Raw genomic sequence first — 21,656 nt, forward strand, 5'->3', positions numbered from 1 at the left:
TGTGATCCCTTTCCAACACTGTATGTAGCCCTCTCATTTCCATTCCCCATAATATTGTACTATAAATGTCTTTATTAAATGCTTTAGGTTAAAATAATTAGTCTTTGACGATTTTTAAAACACTCTTTGTCGTCTCCGTTCGTTCCGCGCCTATACCGTGGGTCTCCCACCCTCCTCAATTTTCAAGTCACCAGCCTCCACTGGTGCTCACCCCCTTTCTACATCTTTGAGGTGGCCAGGCTCCAATGAGAATCACCCTCTTGGACTGACTGAGGATGTATGTGATACCTCTCCTCTTTGATCCTTACAGAGCCAGGATGTAATACAGAGAAAAGGAAAGGGTGGTATCACTGTGTTCTCTGGCCTCTGCCAGCCTTCCTGTCTGGTTTGGAGTAACATGGGGATTAGTGACAGTCACATTCCAACTCTGTGTGCTGTTGTCACTCACAGCGGCATTCGCACATCCTCATCACATACTGCATCACTGCTGAATGCCTATCAGGAAGCAATTGACTCAAAGGAAGAGGTTGGACTCCTTCATTGGCCCTCCAGTCACGACACCTTGTTTTCCTCCATCGTTTATATTTTAGTGTCTGTAACAGTGTGACCAAACCCAGTGCTTAAAGACAGTGTTATTCACGCTTCTGTTTAGAGTTTACAAGGTTTCTATTAACACGTATTTCTCGTAAGCCGCCGCTGATTGGACACAAAGCCCCAAATAACAACATTCAACTGAAGGCTAATATGTGAAAAACTGGCCTTGTTTGAAATTAATAGGCAATGGAGTTTGTGGACAAAGAACTGCATGAAAGCAGAATTAATACTTCACACCCAACCAATACATCACAGTGCTGTGAGACCCATTATTGGCCATCTATCTGGTTTGGGCATTCATTAAAGGTGCATGTTTCCAATTATATCTCAGCCACCACAGCACCTCACAAGCACCCAGCCCAGGTATTATGATATTTCCAACAGCCAAAGACCAAATTGAGTAGATCATTGAGTCACTGTTTACTCCTATATCAAGGAGAAGTCATGCACTATTTTGGTAATATATATATATATATATATATATATATATATATATATATATATATATATATATATATATATAATATTGACCACTTTCAATGGACTTTTCTCAAGAGAATCATAGGTCAAAGTGTCAAGACATTGACTTCCCTTGGAGCGATCCTTCCAATGGGGGATTACCGGTATGACAGCTGTAACACTCTGAAAGATGGGAATCATTAACCACTTTAAATAAGATGTCAGATCCTTGAGGTCAGGACAGCATCAATAAGACTGCAGACCACGAGCACCGGAACCTGTACGTGACTTTTACTGGGACAGGCAGATCATATCGAATAGATAGATGTGGGCCAGAATCCTATTTATTAGAGTACATTCCACATCAATGAAAAAACTGTCTGGAAACCGTGGAAACACTCCCCTCATAGACAAAGGATCGGTCAGAATGTGTATGTGTGTTGTGTGCGTGAGAGTGTGTGCATGTGTGACCATGGGTGTGTGTGTGCATACACTGATTTGTATGTGACTGCAGTATGTGCATGTGAGAGGCCTGACCACGCCCCCTCTCCTCTCTGGGGGACGTGGTGTGAAAACTCCAGGGTGTCTCTTCTCCCCCTCCCAGCATCTGGCTCTCTGAAGTGTCTGTGAACACATGAAGTCATTAGTTCCACCTCCGGCTGGACCCCTGCCTGCCTGATCCACACTGATGTGATCTCACAAAGGCCAGGGCGGCAGGGCGAGCCCTCCCTGGAGACGCATAACCACACGGGCACCAGAACAAATAGCTCAGTGCTTACTCATGTCTTTGGACCTCTTTATGGCAGGTGATTTCTACCCTTTTCAGAGAACGCCGAACTTCAAAGTACCGCCAGTCACCCCATTCCTTCTCTCGCCTTTCTCTCTCTTCCCTCCTCACGGCACCACGTAGCTGATTCCTACTCATAACCAAGTAGTGAGACATAAAAACAATAACAGCAGGAATCATTGAGCTATGTGTTAGTATGGCCACTTTGAAGCTGAGGGGGGTCTTCAGCATTGGACCACAAGGTGAATTGGGACATCTGGAGGATGCTGTATAGTATTGATCTTAGATATACTACCAGTCTTATTCATATGAGAGACATATAGCATATTCCTTTGTAAATGCAAACAAAAGTCAATCAGTTTTGATCCATTTGATCAGTTGATCAAGGCGTTTTGAGGAAAACTGTGATAATTAAGCTGTCATTCTTGTCAGCCTTGGAACATGGAGCCAGGAGTTGATCAGTGACCTGATACTATTGAAGTAGAATAAAGGCAGAGAGATGACTGTACTGATACAGATATCCCTTTGAATAGTCAGCTCCCATTCAGTTCGAGTAAATCAACATCTAGCTGCCTATATGATAGGCTGTCAGAGGTGGGTGGTAGATAAACCTGCTGTACAGATGTGAGCCACTCTATCGTTAGCAGTAAAGAACACATGACCTCACCCCTCTAAGGTCAGACCTGTCTTTAACTATTTGCCACAGGACAAATCCAACATTCTAAGCCCATGCTATATACAAGTTAGATGACTGTCGGTTGATCCTGTTCAATATGCCACGTACCGTATCTATTAAAGTGTTTCTTTTTTTAATAATATGCAATAAATAAATTACTTGCACCTAATTTGTCCTTAACACTATTTGTTGATTTTTAGCAAATGCATACATATAATTGGAGGCTGCTGTTGTCGTTACTATACCCTAAGCTTTGCATGTATTAATGTAATCTGGCACTTTCTGGATCAAAGTTAAAATAGCAATTTGCTTGATGTGCTTGATTACGTAGGAATGCCTTTAATTTCATATTCATTTAATTTCCTTCAGCCTGAGATCATGGAACAGAGTGAGCCAGCGTATAGGATGTTGGCCATCTTTTGAAGTGTTGAAAGGGGGGAAAGGAGCGATGGAGAGCGGGAAATGGATGGCAGAGAAGAGATGCGTGAGGCATTGGAGGTTATCCACCAGCTGAGGAAACACCGAGGCTGGCTGGGAGAGGTTGTTTGTGGTGAACACAAGCTCTGCAGCCAATACAAATGTTTTGGTAGAAAGCGCTTGAAACAACTTCCCATCAGCACAGGAAGAGAGATCCCTCTTCAGTGATAGGAAACACTCGTACTTACACACACAGACAGGCATAACTGACATAACTCATGTCATCTTCTTGGCTTGGTAGGGTATGATTCATTTGGACCAGAAATAATCTGCACCATATGAAAATAGCTCACTCTCAAGAATTGCACTATGGAGCAACTTTTTGCGCACATTCCTCCAGTAACTTCCCCACTATGTCTGAACAATCCCCTAGATCACAGGTTAATAATCCCCATTGCTCCTGGGGGACAACAGGAGCTCATGTGGTGCTATTGGATAGTGTTTAATAGGCTCCCTGCTGTGACCTACTGCCTCAGCCTCTCCTCCCTCTTCCCAGTCAAACAGGGGAGCACGCTTCCTTCACTCTGCCGTGAAATCAGGGACACTGTCCCCTCGCTGAGCCAGCACACAGCACAGCCTGCTGCGGCCATGCCAACAACTGCCTTACGCTGAGTTACTATTTGCCACTGGCACCCACAGGAAGACAAGCCAAGCAGCCACTGTTGTATCTCTTCTCCTCTTAAACTTTTAAGGGTGCAAATGTATTCAGATTTTACTATTCATATATTAAACTTCTAAATCTATCCCTGAAAACTGTGAAAATTACTCAATGGCTAAACCAGTCACACAATTCATAACTTAGCAATTCTTTACTTTAAATGAATGGGCATTAAAAAATTATTGAAAATGAATGTATTGTCGTCACTTGATTATTGAAATGCCTGTGTCTTACAGTGGTCCAAACCTTGCACCCTATGACACCTAGCAGATGTTCTGGCAGTGGTAGGGAGAGGGCATTGAAACCTCCAACAGACACACTGGACATGCTCTGTCTCCCAGAATGATAGATGGACCGATGATCCCTTTTCCCTGTCCATCTCTTTTCCAACAACGTTTTTGCTTCCTCCATAACCTCTGACCTCAGCCGCTGTGATGGAGACCCTGGTCCTTTCACTATCTGGGCCACAGCCCTCCCAGTGCCCCTGGCTACTACTGAAGGCCCCATCCACTGAGCCTAACCTGCCAATAATGGATGCAGCCAAGAAGAGGAGAGAGAGGAGGTGAGAGCCTGGTGGTGCACACATCTGCTATCCTCAATGGCTGCCATTCAACTGGGGGAAAGTTTCAAAATCCTCATCCATCAGACCTGTCTATGACTGATGAGGATAAAGGTATGATTCAATCTCCAACTAGTAAAACATCATCCTGTCCGATCATAGCTTATAGGTTGAGGAAAAACCAAAGAGATTGTTCTCAATGACAGAGTAACAGTTGGACAAGGAGCAAGAGAAAAAGCCAAAGGACGAGCCCAAATCTGTTCTGTTGAAACTCCACACAATGGAGATGAGAAAGACAGAGACTGTGGACCTGTGGATGACATCACTGGTGCAGGCTCTGTTGCCAGACAATCAGTATATGAGAGATTTCTGCCAAAGCTTGGCAAGAGGGATATGTTACACACAAGCCTTCTTCATTGCTCTGCCAAACCTTGTCGAAAGCACATAGTTGGAGAAGATGGATAAATGTGAAACCGAAACGAGACTCCCAGTACAGTACTCTTGCCTCTACAATCACTCAGCCCTCTCTCTGTTTAATCATGAAAATGTCTCTGTCTTGCTGACAGGGACCCAGAGTTTTTCATGTAGATACTGTATTTCCCTCCTAAGAGACCACAGAGAGTTGTGCTGTTACAGTACAGTAGTATCTCATCATGCTGCCAGTAGAGGTGCTGAGGGACTGCAGCATCCCACCACTGAGACTGACCCACAACCCGACAATGTTCCGCCACCCCACACTTTTCTAAATATGTACACGAGTGCCGTGGAGAGGGGAGCGGGCCCGGAGGAGATTGGGCCGCCGCCGCTCACCGCTCCACCCGCAGGTCATAACTCCATTGTCAGACAGGCAGGCTGAAGCTGGAATGTTTAGGCACTGTGAGTCAGGTGATTTATGGATCGATATAACCTCTGGAGTTTAAAAATAACGAGAGCAAATCTCACAGAGAATGAAGTACTTCTGAACTGATATAACCACTTTGGAGAGTTTATCCACTGCAGAGTTGAGTTGTGAGACAGATAGTGATGTTTTAAAATGGCTTCAAGCTTACATTACAATGAAATGGTGGTGTGGAATCAGAATAGCACAGTTGACTTACTCTTGGACTCAGTTAGAAACAGAGGAAGTTAATAAAAGCCAGATAACAGAATAATTGGACCTTAAGTTAACAGCTCTGTTGCTCACCAGTTCAGCCAAACCAATTTCCTTAGATACTTCAGTGTTTCAGTTTATTTCTCCAGTACCTCCAGTCCAGCATCACTCATTCCTACCAAGACCACCTTCCCACCCTAAAGGCAGGACATGGGGACTGAGTGTAACTCACGTTGTGGCAGGTCCCAGGGTCAGGGTCCGGCTGTGTGAAGACCTTCTCCTGCCCAGCATTTATTTTAATTGATATATCCTGTTCTTCCCTGTGTCCTGCTCTTCAGGGGCCCAGCCTCCCCTCCATATTTCTCCAGGCCAAATGCAGCTAAACCTACAGCCTGAGCCCAGAGGTCTTATTTCATCAACAGAGCTTCTAAATGCTTCTCTAAAAGCTACTGTTGTAAAAGTTGTCTGGTGTTCATAGACTAGGTAGACAATTAAACTGTGTAAATCAAAAAAATGATTTAATGATGACCAACCTAGGTATTCCAGAGTATAATGGTCCACTTGTAGGATTACATGTAGTTTTGGAAACTAGTTTTAAGTCCCTGTCCCTACTAGTAGGATGACATGTAGTTTTGGAAACTAGTTTTAAGTCCCTGTCCCTACTAGTGCAACACACAGATGTATTTGGATTGTGTTTTGTTCACCCTGCAGCTTTTTAGAACGACATTCTCTATTCTCAGTAACAGCCTGTTCATCGTCTATGGTAAATTCCTAGTATTCCTGGAACAGCCTGTTTTCTTTCCTTAAGTAAAAAAAAAGAAAGAAGAAAAACATGAAGCAATGTTGAAATGATCCTCTTTCTACGAAAGGTAAGAGAAGTGCCATCAACAGTAAAGTGAACAATGCCAGATGCTGTTATCACAGCCTAGTCATACCAGGATTACACATTTTATTTTTAGTATCCCGAGGCTTTGTAAATCAGGAATGTAATATGAAAGAATAGGCCTACAAGACTAAAGAAATACAGAGCACTGTTGTTCTACTCATCACTCAAATAGCACACTGTGGTAGGTAGTGTGTACCTGTTATGTTAAAACTTACGGAAAAGCCCTGCTCCATTTTCATTGGCAAAGTCTAGATCGGCAGAAAAACACTACTCATTTCATTAATGTAACACATAGGGAAGAAAGGTCCTATTTAGTGTCATAGATGCTAATTACTCTGTTGGCAGGGAGCTGATGAACCTGGGACTTACATCTTAAATCCTTTCAGCATGCTCTACCACACCAGGCTGCTGTCATGTCCTGAATGATGCTCTACCACACCAGGCTGCTGTCATGTCCTGAATGATGCTCTACCACACCAGGCTGCTGTCATGTCCTGAATGATGCTCTACCACACCAGGCTGCTGTCATGTCCTGAATGATGCTCTACCACACCAGGCTGCTGTCATGTCCTGAATGATGCTCTACCACAGCAGGCTGCTGTCATGTCCTGAATGATGCTCTACCACACCAGGCTGCTGTCGTGTCCTAAATGATGCTCTACCACTCCAGGCTGCTGTCATGTCCTAAATGATGCTCTACTACTCCAGGTTGCTGTCATGTCCTAAATGATGCTCTACTACTCCAGGTTGCTGTCATGTCCTAAATGATGCTCTACTACTCCAGGTTGCAGTCATGTCCTAAAAGATGCTCTACTACTCCAGGCTGCTGTCATGTCCTAAATGATGCTCTACTACTCCAGGTTGCAGTCATGTCCTAAAAGATGCTCTACTACTCCAGGTTGCTGTCATGTCCTAAATGATGCTCTACTACTCCAGGTTGCTGTCATGTCCTAAATTATGCTCAACTACTCCAGGTTGCAGTCATGTCCTAAATGATGCTCTACTACTCCAGGTTGCAGTCATGTCCTAAAAGATGCTCTACTACTCCAGGCTGCTGTCATGTCGTAAATGATAGTCTCTGGTTATGCTCACTGTTGACAAGTTGATGATCGTACAAAAGAAGACCTCTAGACACACACAAAATCATTCAGACACACACACACATTCACGAAGACATCTCCACCATCTGGAGAAGTTGAACATGTGGTTCAAACAGCTGGCAACAAACCACCACCCCAACGGAAACCCACAGATACCCCCCGTGTCCTCTTCCCTGGTATGTGCCTGAGCCAACATGTTCAGCCACCACTGTGTAACATTGATATGTTAGCATTTATCAGTAATACATGGTTGTATGCTATGTGTGAATGGACTCCAGATTCATACGGAAACATCTGTACAACGTATGGCTATAGTAACTGGAGAAGGCTGTTTGGAAATGCATTTAAGAATAAAAATATTACAACTCGCTCCCGTATGAAAGATCAATTACTCTATTTTGGCCTGTGTGGGTATTTTGGCCTGTGTGGGTATACTTTATAAACACTTCTGTGCTGTGTAATAGAAGCCTGCTGGAATGACAGTCTACAGGCAGTGCAGGGTCATTGAGGCCAGATGAGAAAGAGTTTATTTGTGGTTTGGTAAAAACAACTGCATGTCACAGTATGTGGACTTTATGTAAATTGAGGCAATCCAAGTAGAATAACAGAGACTTCAACACTTGTCTACATTGGCCTTTCAGATTTTTTTTTAATGTTATTTGAATTGTCTGATTCCAATCGAAACATTGATTAAAAAAATATGCTTACATGAGGTCAAAATGCCAGTATAGTATGTTGGTTTTTAACCCCGCCACATACCTCACTGTCTCCAAATCAGATGAAATTATTATCATCTGAATGCATCCTGTTATTTATCTTTAGGTAGTCATGTTTCTGTTGTCCATAAGGATAGTGTGAATATTACACCCCTGAAATGTTTGCTAAGTATTTTACCAAAGGACTGATCTCTGTCTCCCTGTGCCTCTGATCCAGCAGGGCGGCGATAGTGTGAAGATTAAAAGCTTATCCAATTAGCCACCCGCTGAGACCTGCTGAGCCAATCAGGCCCATCTAAAGCCTGTGGTCACACTGGAGTGCTGCCGGACAGGCCCAGATCAGCTGGGTCAAACAGAGAATGTCTCAGGGCTGCCCATGCAGGGGGAACTACAATGTCTTAGAATGGGGGAGCCCTGTCTCCTCTCTTTCCTGGCTAATCTTCAATGAACACGCTGTTCCTCAAATAGTTCTTGAACAACGATATCAGAGGGGGAAAAAGCTTGGATTACTCGAGCATGAGTAACGTCACCACTGCACACAGAGACCCCACACTGTGCTTTTTAGACCACTGTTCAGGCTGACTTAAAACTGAGGGGTTCTGTGTGACAGATTTGTTTGTTCACTTTCAATTATATGGGGATCAATTTAAGATCCGGCTATGTTTTGTTGATCTAGATATTTCAGTGATGACATCCTATTGTCTTTTTACACATCCATTTGCAGGAATTGCTGTGTTCTGACTGTCCTCCGGTTTTGTCTTCTGGACTGAAATGTCATTGTTGCATCCAACAATATCAAACCTGTCTTTATCAAAATAGAGACAGGATAAATATAAGAGGATGAGTCAATGAGCACTAAAATTGACACTCACAAAATCACAGTGAGACCATTGTGAGAAGGTCCCTGACACATTACTACCAATCATACGTGTCTCTACCTAGTCCTCTTCGTCCTGGGTGGGACATAAAGCCGCAACAATCTTCTTCTGTCTTTGACCACAGTCCCATGTCAGTCATAACAAGCAGGGAGCTCATTCATCAGGATTTGTGCTGACACTGTGGTCACAAAATCTGCAGAATGAAAAACAATTCAGTGAACACATTGTTTCCTTCAAAACACTGCCCTCTGCAGGAAATTAGGGGTAAACAGAAATCATGACAGTTTGGCATTTGGCATAAAAGGTCTTTCAGGCTATTATGCATAAAGAGGTCTGTATTAGGCTATACCAAATACTTAATCTTTGGTGTGAGACATTCTAAAGAGGGAGTGAGTCTTGTATATTCGATGTTCTTCGTATTTCTATTGACTATGCGAGTCTAGAGGTCAAATGCAGCTTTTCACAAAATACGCTCTTTCATTAGGGTGTCAAAGGTCATAGGATTATGACTTTTTTCCCTCATTTGTCATCATGGCAAAGACAAGCCTGCGCTCCAGCTCACATGGTCATGAATGGGTGTCTTCAACACAGCTGGGTGGTCTGAGCCGGATGTGACCCCAATAAAGACGCCTACACCTAACGGTGGCTGCCCTTGCATGACCCTCACTTTTGTTGAGGCTTCAAGGGGCATTGAGTCAAAACACATTATGCAAAAAAGGACAGCTATGAAGTCAGCCAATGTACCCACCTGCTTCATTCTTGTTCTTGGAGGAGACATGGAAGGAGAAGCAGAGGAGAGTGTGCTTGCCTGGATGGTGGAGCGTAATCTAAAGCACTATAGAAATGAAATATAATATTATTAGAGGTTCTGTCAAACTTATCACACAATTCACTTTGCAGCATGAGTCATTGGACAAAATTATGAGAGAAAATTGAGTCCATTGAAAGGTTTGAAACATTGTAATCTCTCCCTCAACGGGGTCAAATATGGTCCAATCGTTGTCTGAGCATGCACAGAGGTGCTCCTGGGCCAACCGTTGTCTGAGCATGCACAGAGGTGCTCCTGGGCCAACCGTTGTCTGAGCATGCACAGAGGTGCTCCTGGGCCAACCGTTGTCTGAGCATGCACAGAGGTGCTCCTGGGCCAACCGTTGTCTGAGCATGCACAGAGGTGCTCCTGGGCCAACCGTTGTCTGAGCATGCACAGAGGTGCTCCTGGGCCAACCGTTGTCTGAGCATGCACAGAGGTGCTCCTGGGCCAACCGTTGTCTGAGCATGCACAGAGGTGCTCCTGGGCCAACCGTTGTCTGAGCATGCACAGAGGTGCTCCTGGGCCAACCGTTGCTACCTCCATGGCTATGAAAAAAGTTTAGTTGGCAATCAGTGTTGAAGCTACAAAGTGAGAGTGCTTCGTAAATGTTTACCAGTAGGCTGGCGATGCACAAGATGTTTCACTTCTTGAGCTTGATGCTGTTTATATTGGTACGCCATTGCTAGCTAACTAGACTTTAGTCATCTCTTCTGAACTGATTACTGTGTTCATCAAATCGATCAGAAAAAAAATCCAGATTAATATCACATAGCTTAGTGGACCCTACAAAAACTCCATTCATTTTCCCACAGGCTTTGTTCAACGAACCATGGTGGAGGTAGTGCCAACAACAAGATGCCATTATTGCATTATTACATTTTCTAAACCCAGAGGTCCAACATAACAAGACTTCCGGGAACACTTGCCAAGCAGACTCCGCAGACCAGACCGGGTTTTGAGAAGTCAATGAGAGAAGTGAACATTTATTCCTAGTTCATTTTTTAAGTCTAAAGGCACAACCTAGACTTGAGGCCAATGTCTTGAAGGAAAATTCCACCCAAAACAAACTTTTTGTATTTGTTTCATTGCTGATATACCGTGGCAAGAAAAAGTATGTGAACCCTTTGGGATTACCTGGACTTTTGCATAAATTGGTCATAAAATTTGATCTGATCTTCATTTAAGTCACAACAATAGACAAACATAGTCTGCTTAAAATAATAACACACAAACAATTATAAATGTTCATGTCTTTATTGAACACACTGTGTAAACATTCACAGTGCAGGGTGGGGAAAGTATGTGAACCCTTGGATTTAATAACTGGTTGACCCTCCTTGGCAGCAATAACCTCAACCAAACGTTTTCTGTAGTTGCGGATCAAACCTGCATAAAGGTCAGGAGGAATTTTGGACCGTTCCTCTTTACAAAGCTGTTTCAGTTCAGCAATATTCTTGGGATGTCTGGTGTGTACTTATTTTTATTATTTCTAGATGTGCATTTTCTTGATTATTTAAGTTCATACAACAAGGTCATGGCACAGAATCTCAATCAGGTTGAGGTCAGGACTCTGACTGGGCCACTCCAGAAGGTGTATTTTCTTCTGTTGATTTACTTTGTGTTTTGGGTCGTTGTCCTGTTGCATCACCCAACTTCTGTTGAGCTTCAATTGGCGGACAGATAGCCTAGCATTCTCCTGCAAAATGTCTTGATAAACTTGAGAATTCATTTTCCTGTTGATGATAGCAAGCTGTCCAGGACCTGAGGCAGCAAAGCAGCTCCAAACCATGATGCTCCCTCCACCATACTTTTCAGATGGGATGAGGTTTTGATGTTGGTGTGCTGTGCCTTTTTCTCTCCACACAGTGTTGTGTTCCTTCCAAACAACTCAACTTTAGTTTAATCTGTCCACAGAATATTTTGCCAGTAGCGCTGTGGAACATCCAGATGCTCTTTTGCAAACTTCAGATGTGCAGCAATGGACAGCAGTGGCTTCTTCCGTGGTGTCCTCCCATGAACACCATTCTTGTTCAGTGTTTTACGTATCACAGACTCGTCAGCGGAGATGTTAGCATGTTCCAGAGATTTCTGTATGTTTTTAGCTGACACTCTAGGATTCTTCTTAACCTCATTGAGCATTCTGCACTGTGCTCTTGCAGTCATCTTTGCAGGAAGGCCACTCCTAGGGAGAGTAGCAACAGTGCTGAACTTTCTCAATTTATAGATAATTTGTCTTACAGTGGACTGATGAACATCAAGGCTTTTAGATACATTTTTGTAACCCTTTCCAGCTTTATGCAAGTCAACAATTCTTGATCTTAGGTCTAGTGAGATCTTTTGTTCGAGGCATGGTTTGTTCAGGCAATGCTTCGTGTGAATAGCAAACTCAAATTTGGAGTGTTTTTATAAGGCAAGGCAGCTCTAATCTCATCTCATTGATTGGACTCCAGGTTAGCTGACTCCTAACTCCAATTAGCATTTGGAGATGTTATTAGGGTTCACATGCTTTTTCCAACCTACATTGTGAATGTTTCAATGGTGCATTCAATATAGACAAGAAAAATACAATAATTTGTGTGTTATTAGTTTAAGCAGACTGTGTTTGTCTGTTGTCTGTTGAGATCTAATTTTATGACCAATTTATGCAGAAATCCAGATAATTCCAAAAGTTTCACATACTTTTTCTTGCCACTGTAGTCCCAAAATTTTGACTTGCAAAACCAGCATCATATGATGTAAAATGCATCATATGGGCCAGATTTCTGTATTTTGAAAGATATATATTTTGAAACGTTGATAGCTGACAAGCAAAACACTTGGGACTAAATCAACAACAGACTAATGAAACAAATACCAAAAGACAGTTTTCGGGTGGAGTTTTCCTTTAACTTTAAGTAGCTCAACATATTATTACTCCATCCTCGTGAAAGTAACAACCTGACACATTTTCATTTTCGACAAAAACAACTTTATATCAAAGGAGTGCCTTTTATTTGACGGATGCACATGCACAGTTTGGAGCGAGATTGCCGTTAGACTCAATGATATGCAGAAATCATGGATTGCTGATGCTATGTTATTGCCCCTTGAGGCTTTGAAGCCACCGATCGGCCACATTGAGCTCCACAGTGGATGCTTCATAATACCCATAAAACCTAGAGGTCAAACACGAAAATGGTTCCAATTGTTTTTCCACCATTCATTACTCGCATAGGATATTTTAAAAACACTTCAAATGAAGCATGCGTTTGGTGTAGGCTTACCTTGTTGTTTGGTGTAGGCTTACCTTGTTGTTTGGTGTAGGCTTACCTTGTTGTTTGGTGTAGGCTTACCTTGTTGTTTGGTGTAGGCTTACCTTGTTGTTTGGTGTAGGCTTACCTTGTTGTTTGGTGTAGGCTTACCTTGTTGTTTGGTGTAGGCTTACCTTGTTGTTTGGTGTAGGCTTACCTTGTTGTTTGGTGTAGGCTTACCTTGTTGTGACGTTTTGATAACCAGGTAGGCCAGCATTGTAAATAAGAATTTGTTCTTAACTGACTTGCTTGGTTAAATAAATGAAAATTATTTTAAAAACATGTAATTCTGTCTCGGTGTCACACCCTGACTTTAGTATTCTTTGTTTTCCTTGTTATTTTGGTTAGGTCGGTGTGTGACATGGGTGATGTATGTGATTTTGTCTTGTCTAGGGGTTTTTGTATGTTTATGGGGCTGTCTCCGTTCTGAGGGGCAGCTCGGGACTGAGGGGCAGCTCGGGACTGAGGGGCAGCTCGGGACTGAGGGGCAGCTCGGGACTGAGGGGCAGCTCGGGACTGGCTGACGACTGGAAGATCCTGGCTGACTGGCGGCTCTGGCGGCTCCTTGCAGACTGGACAGGCGGGAGACTCTAGCGGCGCTGGACAGGCGGGAGACTCTAGCGGCGCTGGACAGGCGGGAGACTCTAGCGGCGCTGGACAGGCGGGAGACTAGCGGCGCTGGACAGGCGGGAGACTCTAGCGGCGCTGGACAGGCGGGAGACTCTAGCGGCGCTGGACAGGCGGGAGACTCTAGCGGCGCTGGACAGGCGGGAGACTCTAGCGGCGCTGGACAGGCGGGAGACTCTAGCGGCGCTGGACAGGCGGGAGACTCTAGCGGCGCTGGACAGGCGGGAGACTCTAGCGGCGCTGGACAGGCGGGAGACTCTAGCGGCGCTGGACAGGCGGGAGACTCTAGCGGCGCTGGACAGGCGGGAGACTCTAGCGGCACTGGAGAGGAGGAAGGCTCTAGCAGTGCTGGACAGGCGAGGCGCACTGTAGGCCTGGTGCGTGATGCCGGCGCTGGTGGTACTGGGCTAAGGACACGCACCTCAGGGCGAGTGCGGGGAGGAGGAACAGGGAGTACTGGGCTCTGGACACGCACAGGAAACCTGGTGCTGGGGGCTGCCTCCGGAGGGCTGGTGCGTGTAGGTGGCACTGGATAGACCGGACCATGCAGGCGCACTGGAGCTCTTGAGCATCGAGCCTGCCCAACCTTACCTGGTTGAATGCTCCCGGTCGCCCTGCCAGTGCAGCAAGGTGGAATATCCCGCACTGGGCTGTGCAGGCGAACCGGGGACACCATGCGTAAAGGCTGGTGCCATGTACGCCGGCCCAAGGAGACGCACTGGAGACCAGATGCGTAGAGCCGGCTTCATGGTACCTGGCTCGATGCCCACTCTAGCCCGGCCAATGCGAGGAGCTGGTATGTACCGCACCGGGCTATTCACCTGCACTGGGGACACCGTGCGCTCCACAGCATAACACGCAGGTCTCCTACACTTCCTGTGTGCCTCCCCCAATAAATTTTTGGGGCTGACTCTCGGGCTTCCAACCCTGCTTCCGTGCTGCCTCTTCAAACCGCCGCCTCTCCGCTTTGGATGTCTCCAGCTCTGCCTTGGGGCGGCGATATTCCCCCAGCTGCGTCCAGGGTCCATCTCCATCCAGTATCTCCTCCCAAGTCCAATAGTCCTGACATCGCTGCTCCTCCTGCCGCTGCTTGTAACCACGCTGCTTGGTCCTGTACTGGTGGGTGATTCTGTCCATGCTGATTTCCTCCTTTTCGTCTGAGCAGGGATCGGACCAATACACAGCGTAGTTCGTGCTCAACATGTTTTAATTAAAGACGATAACGTGAACATTACACAAAATAACAACCGAACCGTGGCAAAACCGAAACAGTCCTATCTGGTACAGAGACAGGAAACAATCACCCACAAAGTACCCACAGAATATGGCTGCCTAAATATGGTTCCCAATCAGAGACAACGATAGACAGCTGCCTCTAATTGAGAACCAATCTAGGCAACCATAGACATACAAAATACCTAGAACGGAGACAGCCCCATAAACATACAAAAAACCCTAGACAAGACAAAAACACATACATCACCCATGTCACACCCTGACCTAACCAAAATAACAAGGAAAACAAAGAATACTAAAGTCAGGGTGTGACACTCTGACAAGGTGAGTTTCATCAATATTTGCCTCAATTTACTCTCAAAAATTCGAAATACTAATTAGCAACAGAGAAGACCCCATGCAAGACTTCCTGCAGGAAGCTCTAGCTGACACTGTCAGCTACCATTCACCAGCGCAATCAGAGGCCTTCTGTGCCCAATCCATGTGGAATCCATGTACTATATTGAAATTAATTGAATAAAGTGTTGAACTTCTTGTCCCATTTCTCTGTCTTAGCTAGCCACTAACTAAACTTTAGCTAGCTAGTTAGCAAAGCAGTAGATAAACAATATATTTAGTTTTACTTAGCCTAGATAATTGTTTGTACAGTATGTCAACTATTTCAGACCTTATGGTATTTTTCAAGGATGAGGATGAGCATTAAAAGGGGAGAAGATCACTATAAATCTGGCCATGTGGAGGAGGGCAGCTATAATGAGGGCAACTTACCGGTTTGGTCAGGGCCAGCATGAGGAATAAAGTGTATCCTGTGTAGCTATTAAGTAAAGATTGAGCATTTAGCAATACAATGTGTTCTACACAACTGTCAACATTCTACAAGGAAAGAGCCACATAATCAACATTATATAATCCTTAACCAGATTACCCTGGATACCAGACTTAGATGAGTCATAACTCAGTTCCAGAATGTTGTCATTAACGAGAATGAATATATAAAAACACATTTTTATTGTAACCCTGGACAAGCACACCCGATTCAATTTGTCATCAAACCCTTAATGAGTTGAATGAGATGTGTTTGTCCAGGGCTACAATGAAAATGTGTTCTGTTGGGGTACTGGAGGACTAGGGTTGGTGTACTGTTGGGGGTACTGGAGGACCAGGGTTGGTGTACTGTTGGGGTACTGGAGGACCAGGGTTGGTGTACTGTTGGGATACTGGAGGACCAGAGTTGGTGTACTGTTGGGGTACTGGAGGACCAGGGTTGGTGTACTGTTGGGGTACTGGAGGACCAGGGTTGGTGTACTGTTGGGGTACTGGAGGACCAGGGTTGGTGTACTGTTGGGGTACTGGAGGACCAGGGTTGGTGTACTGTTGGGATACTGGAGGACCAGAGTTGGTGTACTGTTGGGGTACTGGAGGACCAGGGTTGGTGTACTGTTGGGGTACTGGAGGACCAGGGTTGGTGTACTGTTGGGGTACTGGAGGACCAGGGTTGGTGTACTGTTGGGGTACTGGAGGACCAGGGTTGGTGTACTGTTGGGGTACTGGAGGACCAGGGTTGGTGTACTGTTGGGATACTGGAGGACCAGAGTTGGTGTACTGTTGGGGTACTGGAGGACCAGAGTTGGTGTACTGTTGGGGTACTGGAGGACCAGGGTTGGTGTACTGTTGGGGTACTGGAGGACCAGGGTTGGTGTACTGTTGGGGTACTGGAGGACCAGGGTTGGGAAAGACTGACCTGGAAACACATGGAGGAGAGATGTACAGGAAGAAATGACTGAGAATGGCATCAACTGGCCTATGCTACTTATAGGAGCCATGGGCTTAAGTCAAGTCAGTCATTTGATTAGTCATGCTCAACAGGTGCAGTCATTGGAACAAAACGTTTTTTGCTGTTTGCATGGCAAAAATGTTGAGCCCATCCCCAACAGCCTGAAGAAACACCTGGAGGGAATAATAAGGAACTTCTAGTGGAAGTGAACCACAACTAGGCTACTAACTAAACACTATGCAGCCAACCCTCACTCACTGGACAATGAGTTGACTCAATCCATGTTCTTACAACACAGAGAACATCACTTGTGGCAAATGTTTCCCTAAGAATGCTGAGCTGAAAAATCATATGAGTATTTAGCACTATGTGGATGGGACATTCCTGCTGGGATGGAAGATTTATCTGGAATGCTCAACTAGATGATCAGGACAGTCAGTTTAGGGTACTACTTGCCCGAAAGGGGTGAAGTCTTGCGACGACTGTACTTCTGATTCTGATTCTCAAGAGGAAAGTTAATTCGCTGTGAGATCACTGAGGACCAACAGTGGTTGAGGGATCATCTGAAAGGGACTGACATGTCTAACTGACTTCACAGGTTCTTTGATTAGTCATGTACAACAGATGCATTCATGGAACAAAACAGTTTCTGTGGTTTGTATGGAAAAAACATTGAGCCCACAACATGCACCTCAGTGAGAATATTCTGTAACTGTCATGGTGGACGTGCCTGAACCGTCAATGTTTCCATTGAGCTCCAAATGAGAAGTAAGTATAATTCGTTAGGACTAACCCTAAGAAAATCCTCTGGACTGCTTAACTAGAGAGACAGCGAGAGAGAGAGAGCACATCTAAGGATCGGAGAGACATCACTTCCGGCAGATCTCCTTGCCGAGGGAGGCATTGAACATCATGCACTGTTTCTCATAGGGGGTGCCTGAAGATGTCCTGCATGTCATGCCTTATGTCTAAAACATGGGATAAAGGGGAGACAAGATCTCAAAATTCAATGTTTTATCACATTTGATGAGTTACTAACTGTAACGTCGGGAGAGTGATGGGTGTGGAGTCAGACGTAGAGAGCAGAAGGTAGACGGGAAAAAACACTTTAATGTCCTCAATCACAGTAACAGGTACAAACATGGGTGAAGCCCAAAACACAGGCGCAACAAACCCAAAACCACTGTTACAAAAATACCGGACAGCGAAAACCCAAAAGTCAACAACACCACTAACGTAAAATAACCACAAGCCCGCACAAACACCAGCGGGCTAAACAAACTTAAATAACACCCATCCCAAAACCCCAACAAGGAACAGGTGAAAACAATTAGACAAAAACAAACAAAAAGGAAAAAGGGATCGGTGGCAGCTAGTAGACCGGCGACGACGACCGCCGAGCACCACCCGAACAGGAAGGGGAGCCACCTTCGGTGGTATTCGTGACACTAACTTGTCCGTCCACATTCTCGATCTGCTGTAGTCCCTACACCTGGAATCTCGCACTCGGATCACACTGGCACAGGAGGTCCATGCATCGGATGGCCTCAGGGATACACTCCTGTTGGACTGGAAAACAAAAACATTTGGTCAGTGGTGGGTCTTTTCAAAGCTGTATCACTATCTTATCTGGACAGAAAATGCATTGTTTACCACAACACAAACACACCTTGTACAATGTGACAAGTGGTCCCTCAACACCCAATCCTAAATCATGAGAACCATTCACAACCATACTGTGCAGATATACATTTCAGCCACACCTGTTGCTGACAGGTGTAGAAAATCGAGCACAAAGCCATGCAATCTCCATAGACACACATTGCCATGAGAATGGCCTTACTGAAGAGCTCAGTGACTTTCAACGTGGCACCATCACAGGATACCACCTTTCCAACAAGTCAGTTCGTCAAATTTCTGCCATGCTAGAGCTGCTCCGGTCAACTGTACGTGCTGTTATTTTGAAGTGAAAACATCTAGGAACAACAACGGCTCAGCCACAAGCCTAAAATCTCCATGCGCAATGCCAAGTGTCGGCTGGAGTGGTGTAAAGCTTGCCACCATTGGACTCTGGAACAGTGGAAACGCCTTATCTGGAGTGATGAATCACGCTTCAGCATCTTGGAGTCCGATGGACGAATCTGGGTTTGGCGGATGCCACGAGAATGCTACCTGCCCGAACGCATAGTGCCAACTGTAAAGTTTGGGGAAGGAGGAATAATGGTTTGGGCTAGGCCCCTTAGTTCCAGTGAAGGGAAATCTTAACGCTACAGCATACAATTACATTCTAGACGATTCTGTGCTTCCAACTCTGTGGCAAAAGTTTTGGGAAGGCCCTTTCCTGTTTCAGCATGACAATGCCCCGTGCACAAAGCGAGGTTCATATAGAAATGTTTTGTCGAGATCGGTGTGGAAGAACTTGACTGGCCTGAAATTTAACTGATCTCAAAATGATACATTATTTTTAAAGATTAATGACCATAGATTTCAGCATTTGTGGCATCCATTTCAAGGAAAATCCTAATTTACCTCAAATGTCTCATTGCTCTTACCATCATTGGTGTTGCTACTCCTAGTGGTTGCAAAAAGTTAAAATAATGCTAAAAAAATATTTAAAGTCATAAAGCTACCATATTAGTTGATTTAGAATGGGAAGATCTCGTCTAAAGAAATGTTTTCCCAAAACGACATGCCCAAATGCCAACATAAGACGAGTCAGCAGCTAGCCAGCTAGCCAATTTTCAGTTGACGCAATAATTTTCTCAGTCAAACACAGTACCCAAAATGCACTGTGTGTCTTTTGTTTACCAGGTCATGTAATCTTTGGTGTAAAAGTCAACTCTAACAGAGAGCACCTTATCTATCCACTGGGCTGCAATATCACTCTCAAAATCCTAACAAAAAAGAAACAGGAGTTAATGCATGGCCACACTAACAACGTCTCCTGTGTCACTGTGTCCAAAGGTGAAAAGTATGTTGCCTCATGGTCAGGTCACTTTCATGGGCTTCAAGGTAATGGACTAATGCAAAGATGAAAGAAAAATGGATGGGCAGAAAACTTTGATGAAAGATAATTAGCTGGCCTTTATCATTCTTTGAACAGGATGATGTTTTAATATGGGACTTTGCCATGAGAAGAATATATGCTCACCTGCAGCTCCACAAAGCCTAAGTGGGAGGATTGGCCTTCTCCCCTCAATGTCAAGTACAGGGTGACCCTTGGGGGCCAGGATGATGGCAGTTTTTATCAAACTTTGTGAAATACTGACATTTGACTCAGATCCTCTGTTATAATATAGTAGTTACAAATAGGTGTATGAACTGAATAACTGTGTGTGTCTACAATTTCCATAAGGTGGTGTGTAAAATAGAAAACAGAGAAGCCATTTGTGGAAGCCCGGCCTCAGCCCACAGTGGTGGTCACTGCCTTACTCTGCAATACTCCAACACAAGTGACAGCATCTTCGTATGGGCAGAACAGTATGTATATCTAAATAGAGCTATTTTTGTATAACTTTGGCTTGGCACACCTTCTAATGAAATGTCACAGCTATGGGCCTATAAGGATCTGGATCATCTTCTTGTAACGACACTCTCCGCGTTTGGGAACTTGATCTTCCCCACAAGATTACACACACACAATGTCAGACAGGGCAGCTGAAAACAATTGTGAAATGCATTTGGGTAATTATAATATCAGAACACATGGCTATACACAGGGCTCTATGCTGACCTTTCATACAAGGAGTACATGTGCACCTATGTTGAAAAATGTAGAAACACACGAAGAAATTAAGCTGCAGTGTAGAGCCCTGAAACATTCAAACACGTGAATAGTATGACTCTTTGTGAGAGCGTCATTTCCTCAGCATACTGCAGTAAATCTTGCAGCAGTTTGCAACCTGAATAACTTGTTACTTCTTGGTACAGATCCCTGAGGAAGGCAGCTATCTCAACTGTGGCACCAGTGGGGATATCCTGAAAGTCAGTCTCAAGACCAAGCTTCTTAATGGGCCGTGTCCCAGTTCAGCAAGCTGGCTTCAAAAAAGTTACACGGTAAAAGGAGATTAACATCTGGCTTAGTTAGACTGCAGTACAGAACTCAGCATGCATTTCCCCTTGTTGTCTACATGGGGTGAACAAAATCTGTGATGAAGACAGGCAACATACTCTCGGCTCAGGAGATGGCACGTTCACTCTGTTCAGGATCCTCATCCAACTTCAAACACATCAAGTGAGTCTAGTGTCTGGAATGGAGTTCTATATTCACGTTTTTATAGTTATCCTCTCACTTCAGTAATCCTGTGTGCATCTTCCAAAAGCATCTAATACACCACTGTACTACTCAATGAACACTACCTGTACAGGTATTCTTTGGTTTCTTTGGTGAACGATGTGAGGGAAACAACAGGTTAAAAGGTCACATAATATACGCCATCACATTCCATTTGTGTGCAGGGTCAGTCCCCTACTGAATACAAATAGGGAACTGTTTCTGCTTGACTGGCTGTTCATTTTGAAGCCCATTGAAACCAGTAGAGGGGGCTACACAATCATTTAGTAACCTGGTATATATACAGTGCCTTGCGAAAGTATTCGGCCCCCTTGAACTTTGCGACCTTTTGCCACATTTCAGGCTTCAAACATAAAGATATAAAACTGTATTTTTTTGTGAAGAATCAACAACAAGTGGGACACAATCATGAAGTGGAACGACATTTATTGGATATTTCAAACTTTTTTAACAAATCAAAAACTGAAAAATTGGGCGTGCAAAATTATTCAGCCCCCTTAAGTTAATACTTTGTAGCGCCACCTTTTGCTGCGGTTACAGCTGTAAGTCGCTTGGGGTATGTCTCTATCAGTTTTGCACATCGAGAGACTGACATTTTTTCCCATTCCTCCTTGCAAAACAGCTCGAGCTCAGTGAGGTTGGATGGAGAGCATTTGTGAACAGCAGTTTTCAGTTCTTTCCACAGATTCTCGATTGGATTCAGGTCTGGACTTTGACTTGGCCATTCTAACACCTGGATATGTT

At 44.5% G+C, this 21,656-nt stretch overlaps 1 pseudogene; it reads left to right on the plus strand.

The window, feature by feature from the left end:
- Positions 1-15,241: 15,241 nt before the first annotated feature.
- Positions 15,242-20,689, plus strand: LOC110538975 (annotated as a pseudogene).
- Positions 20,690-21,656: the final 967 nt, after the last annotated feature.

This window comes from Oncorhynchus mykiss, chromosome 12 (genome assembly GCF_013265735.2).
Source record: "Oncorhynchus mykiss isolate Arlee chromosome 12, USDA_OmykA_1.1, whole genome shotgun sequence".
In the NCBI taxonomy this organism is placed as follows: Eukaryota; Metazoa; Chordata; class Actinopteri; order Salmoniformes; family Salmonidae; genus Oncorhynchus; species Oncorhynchus mykiss.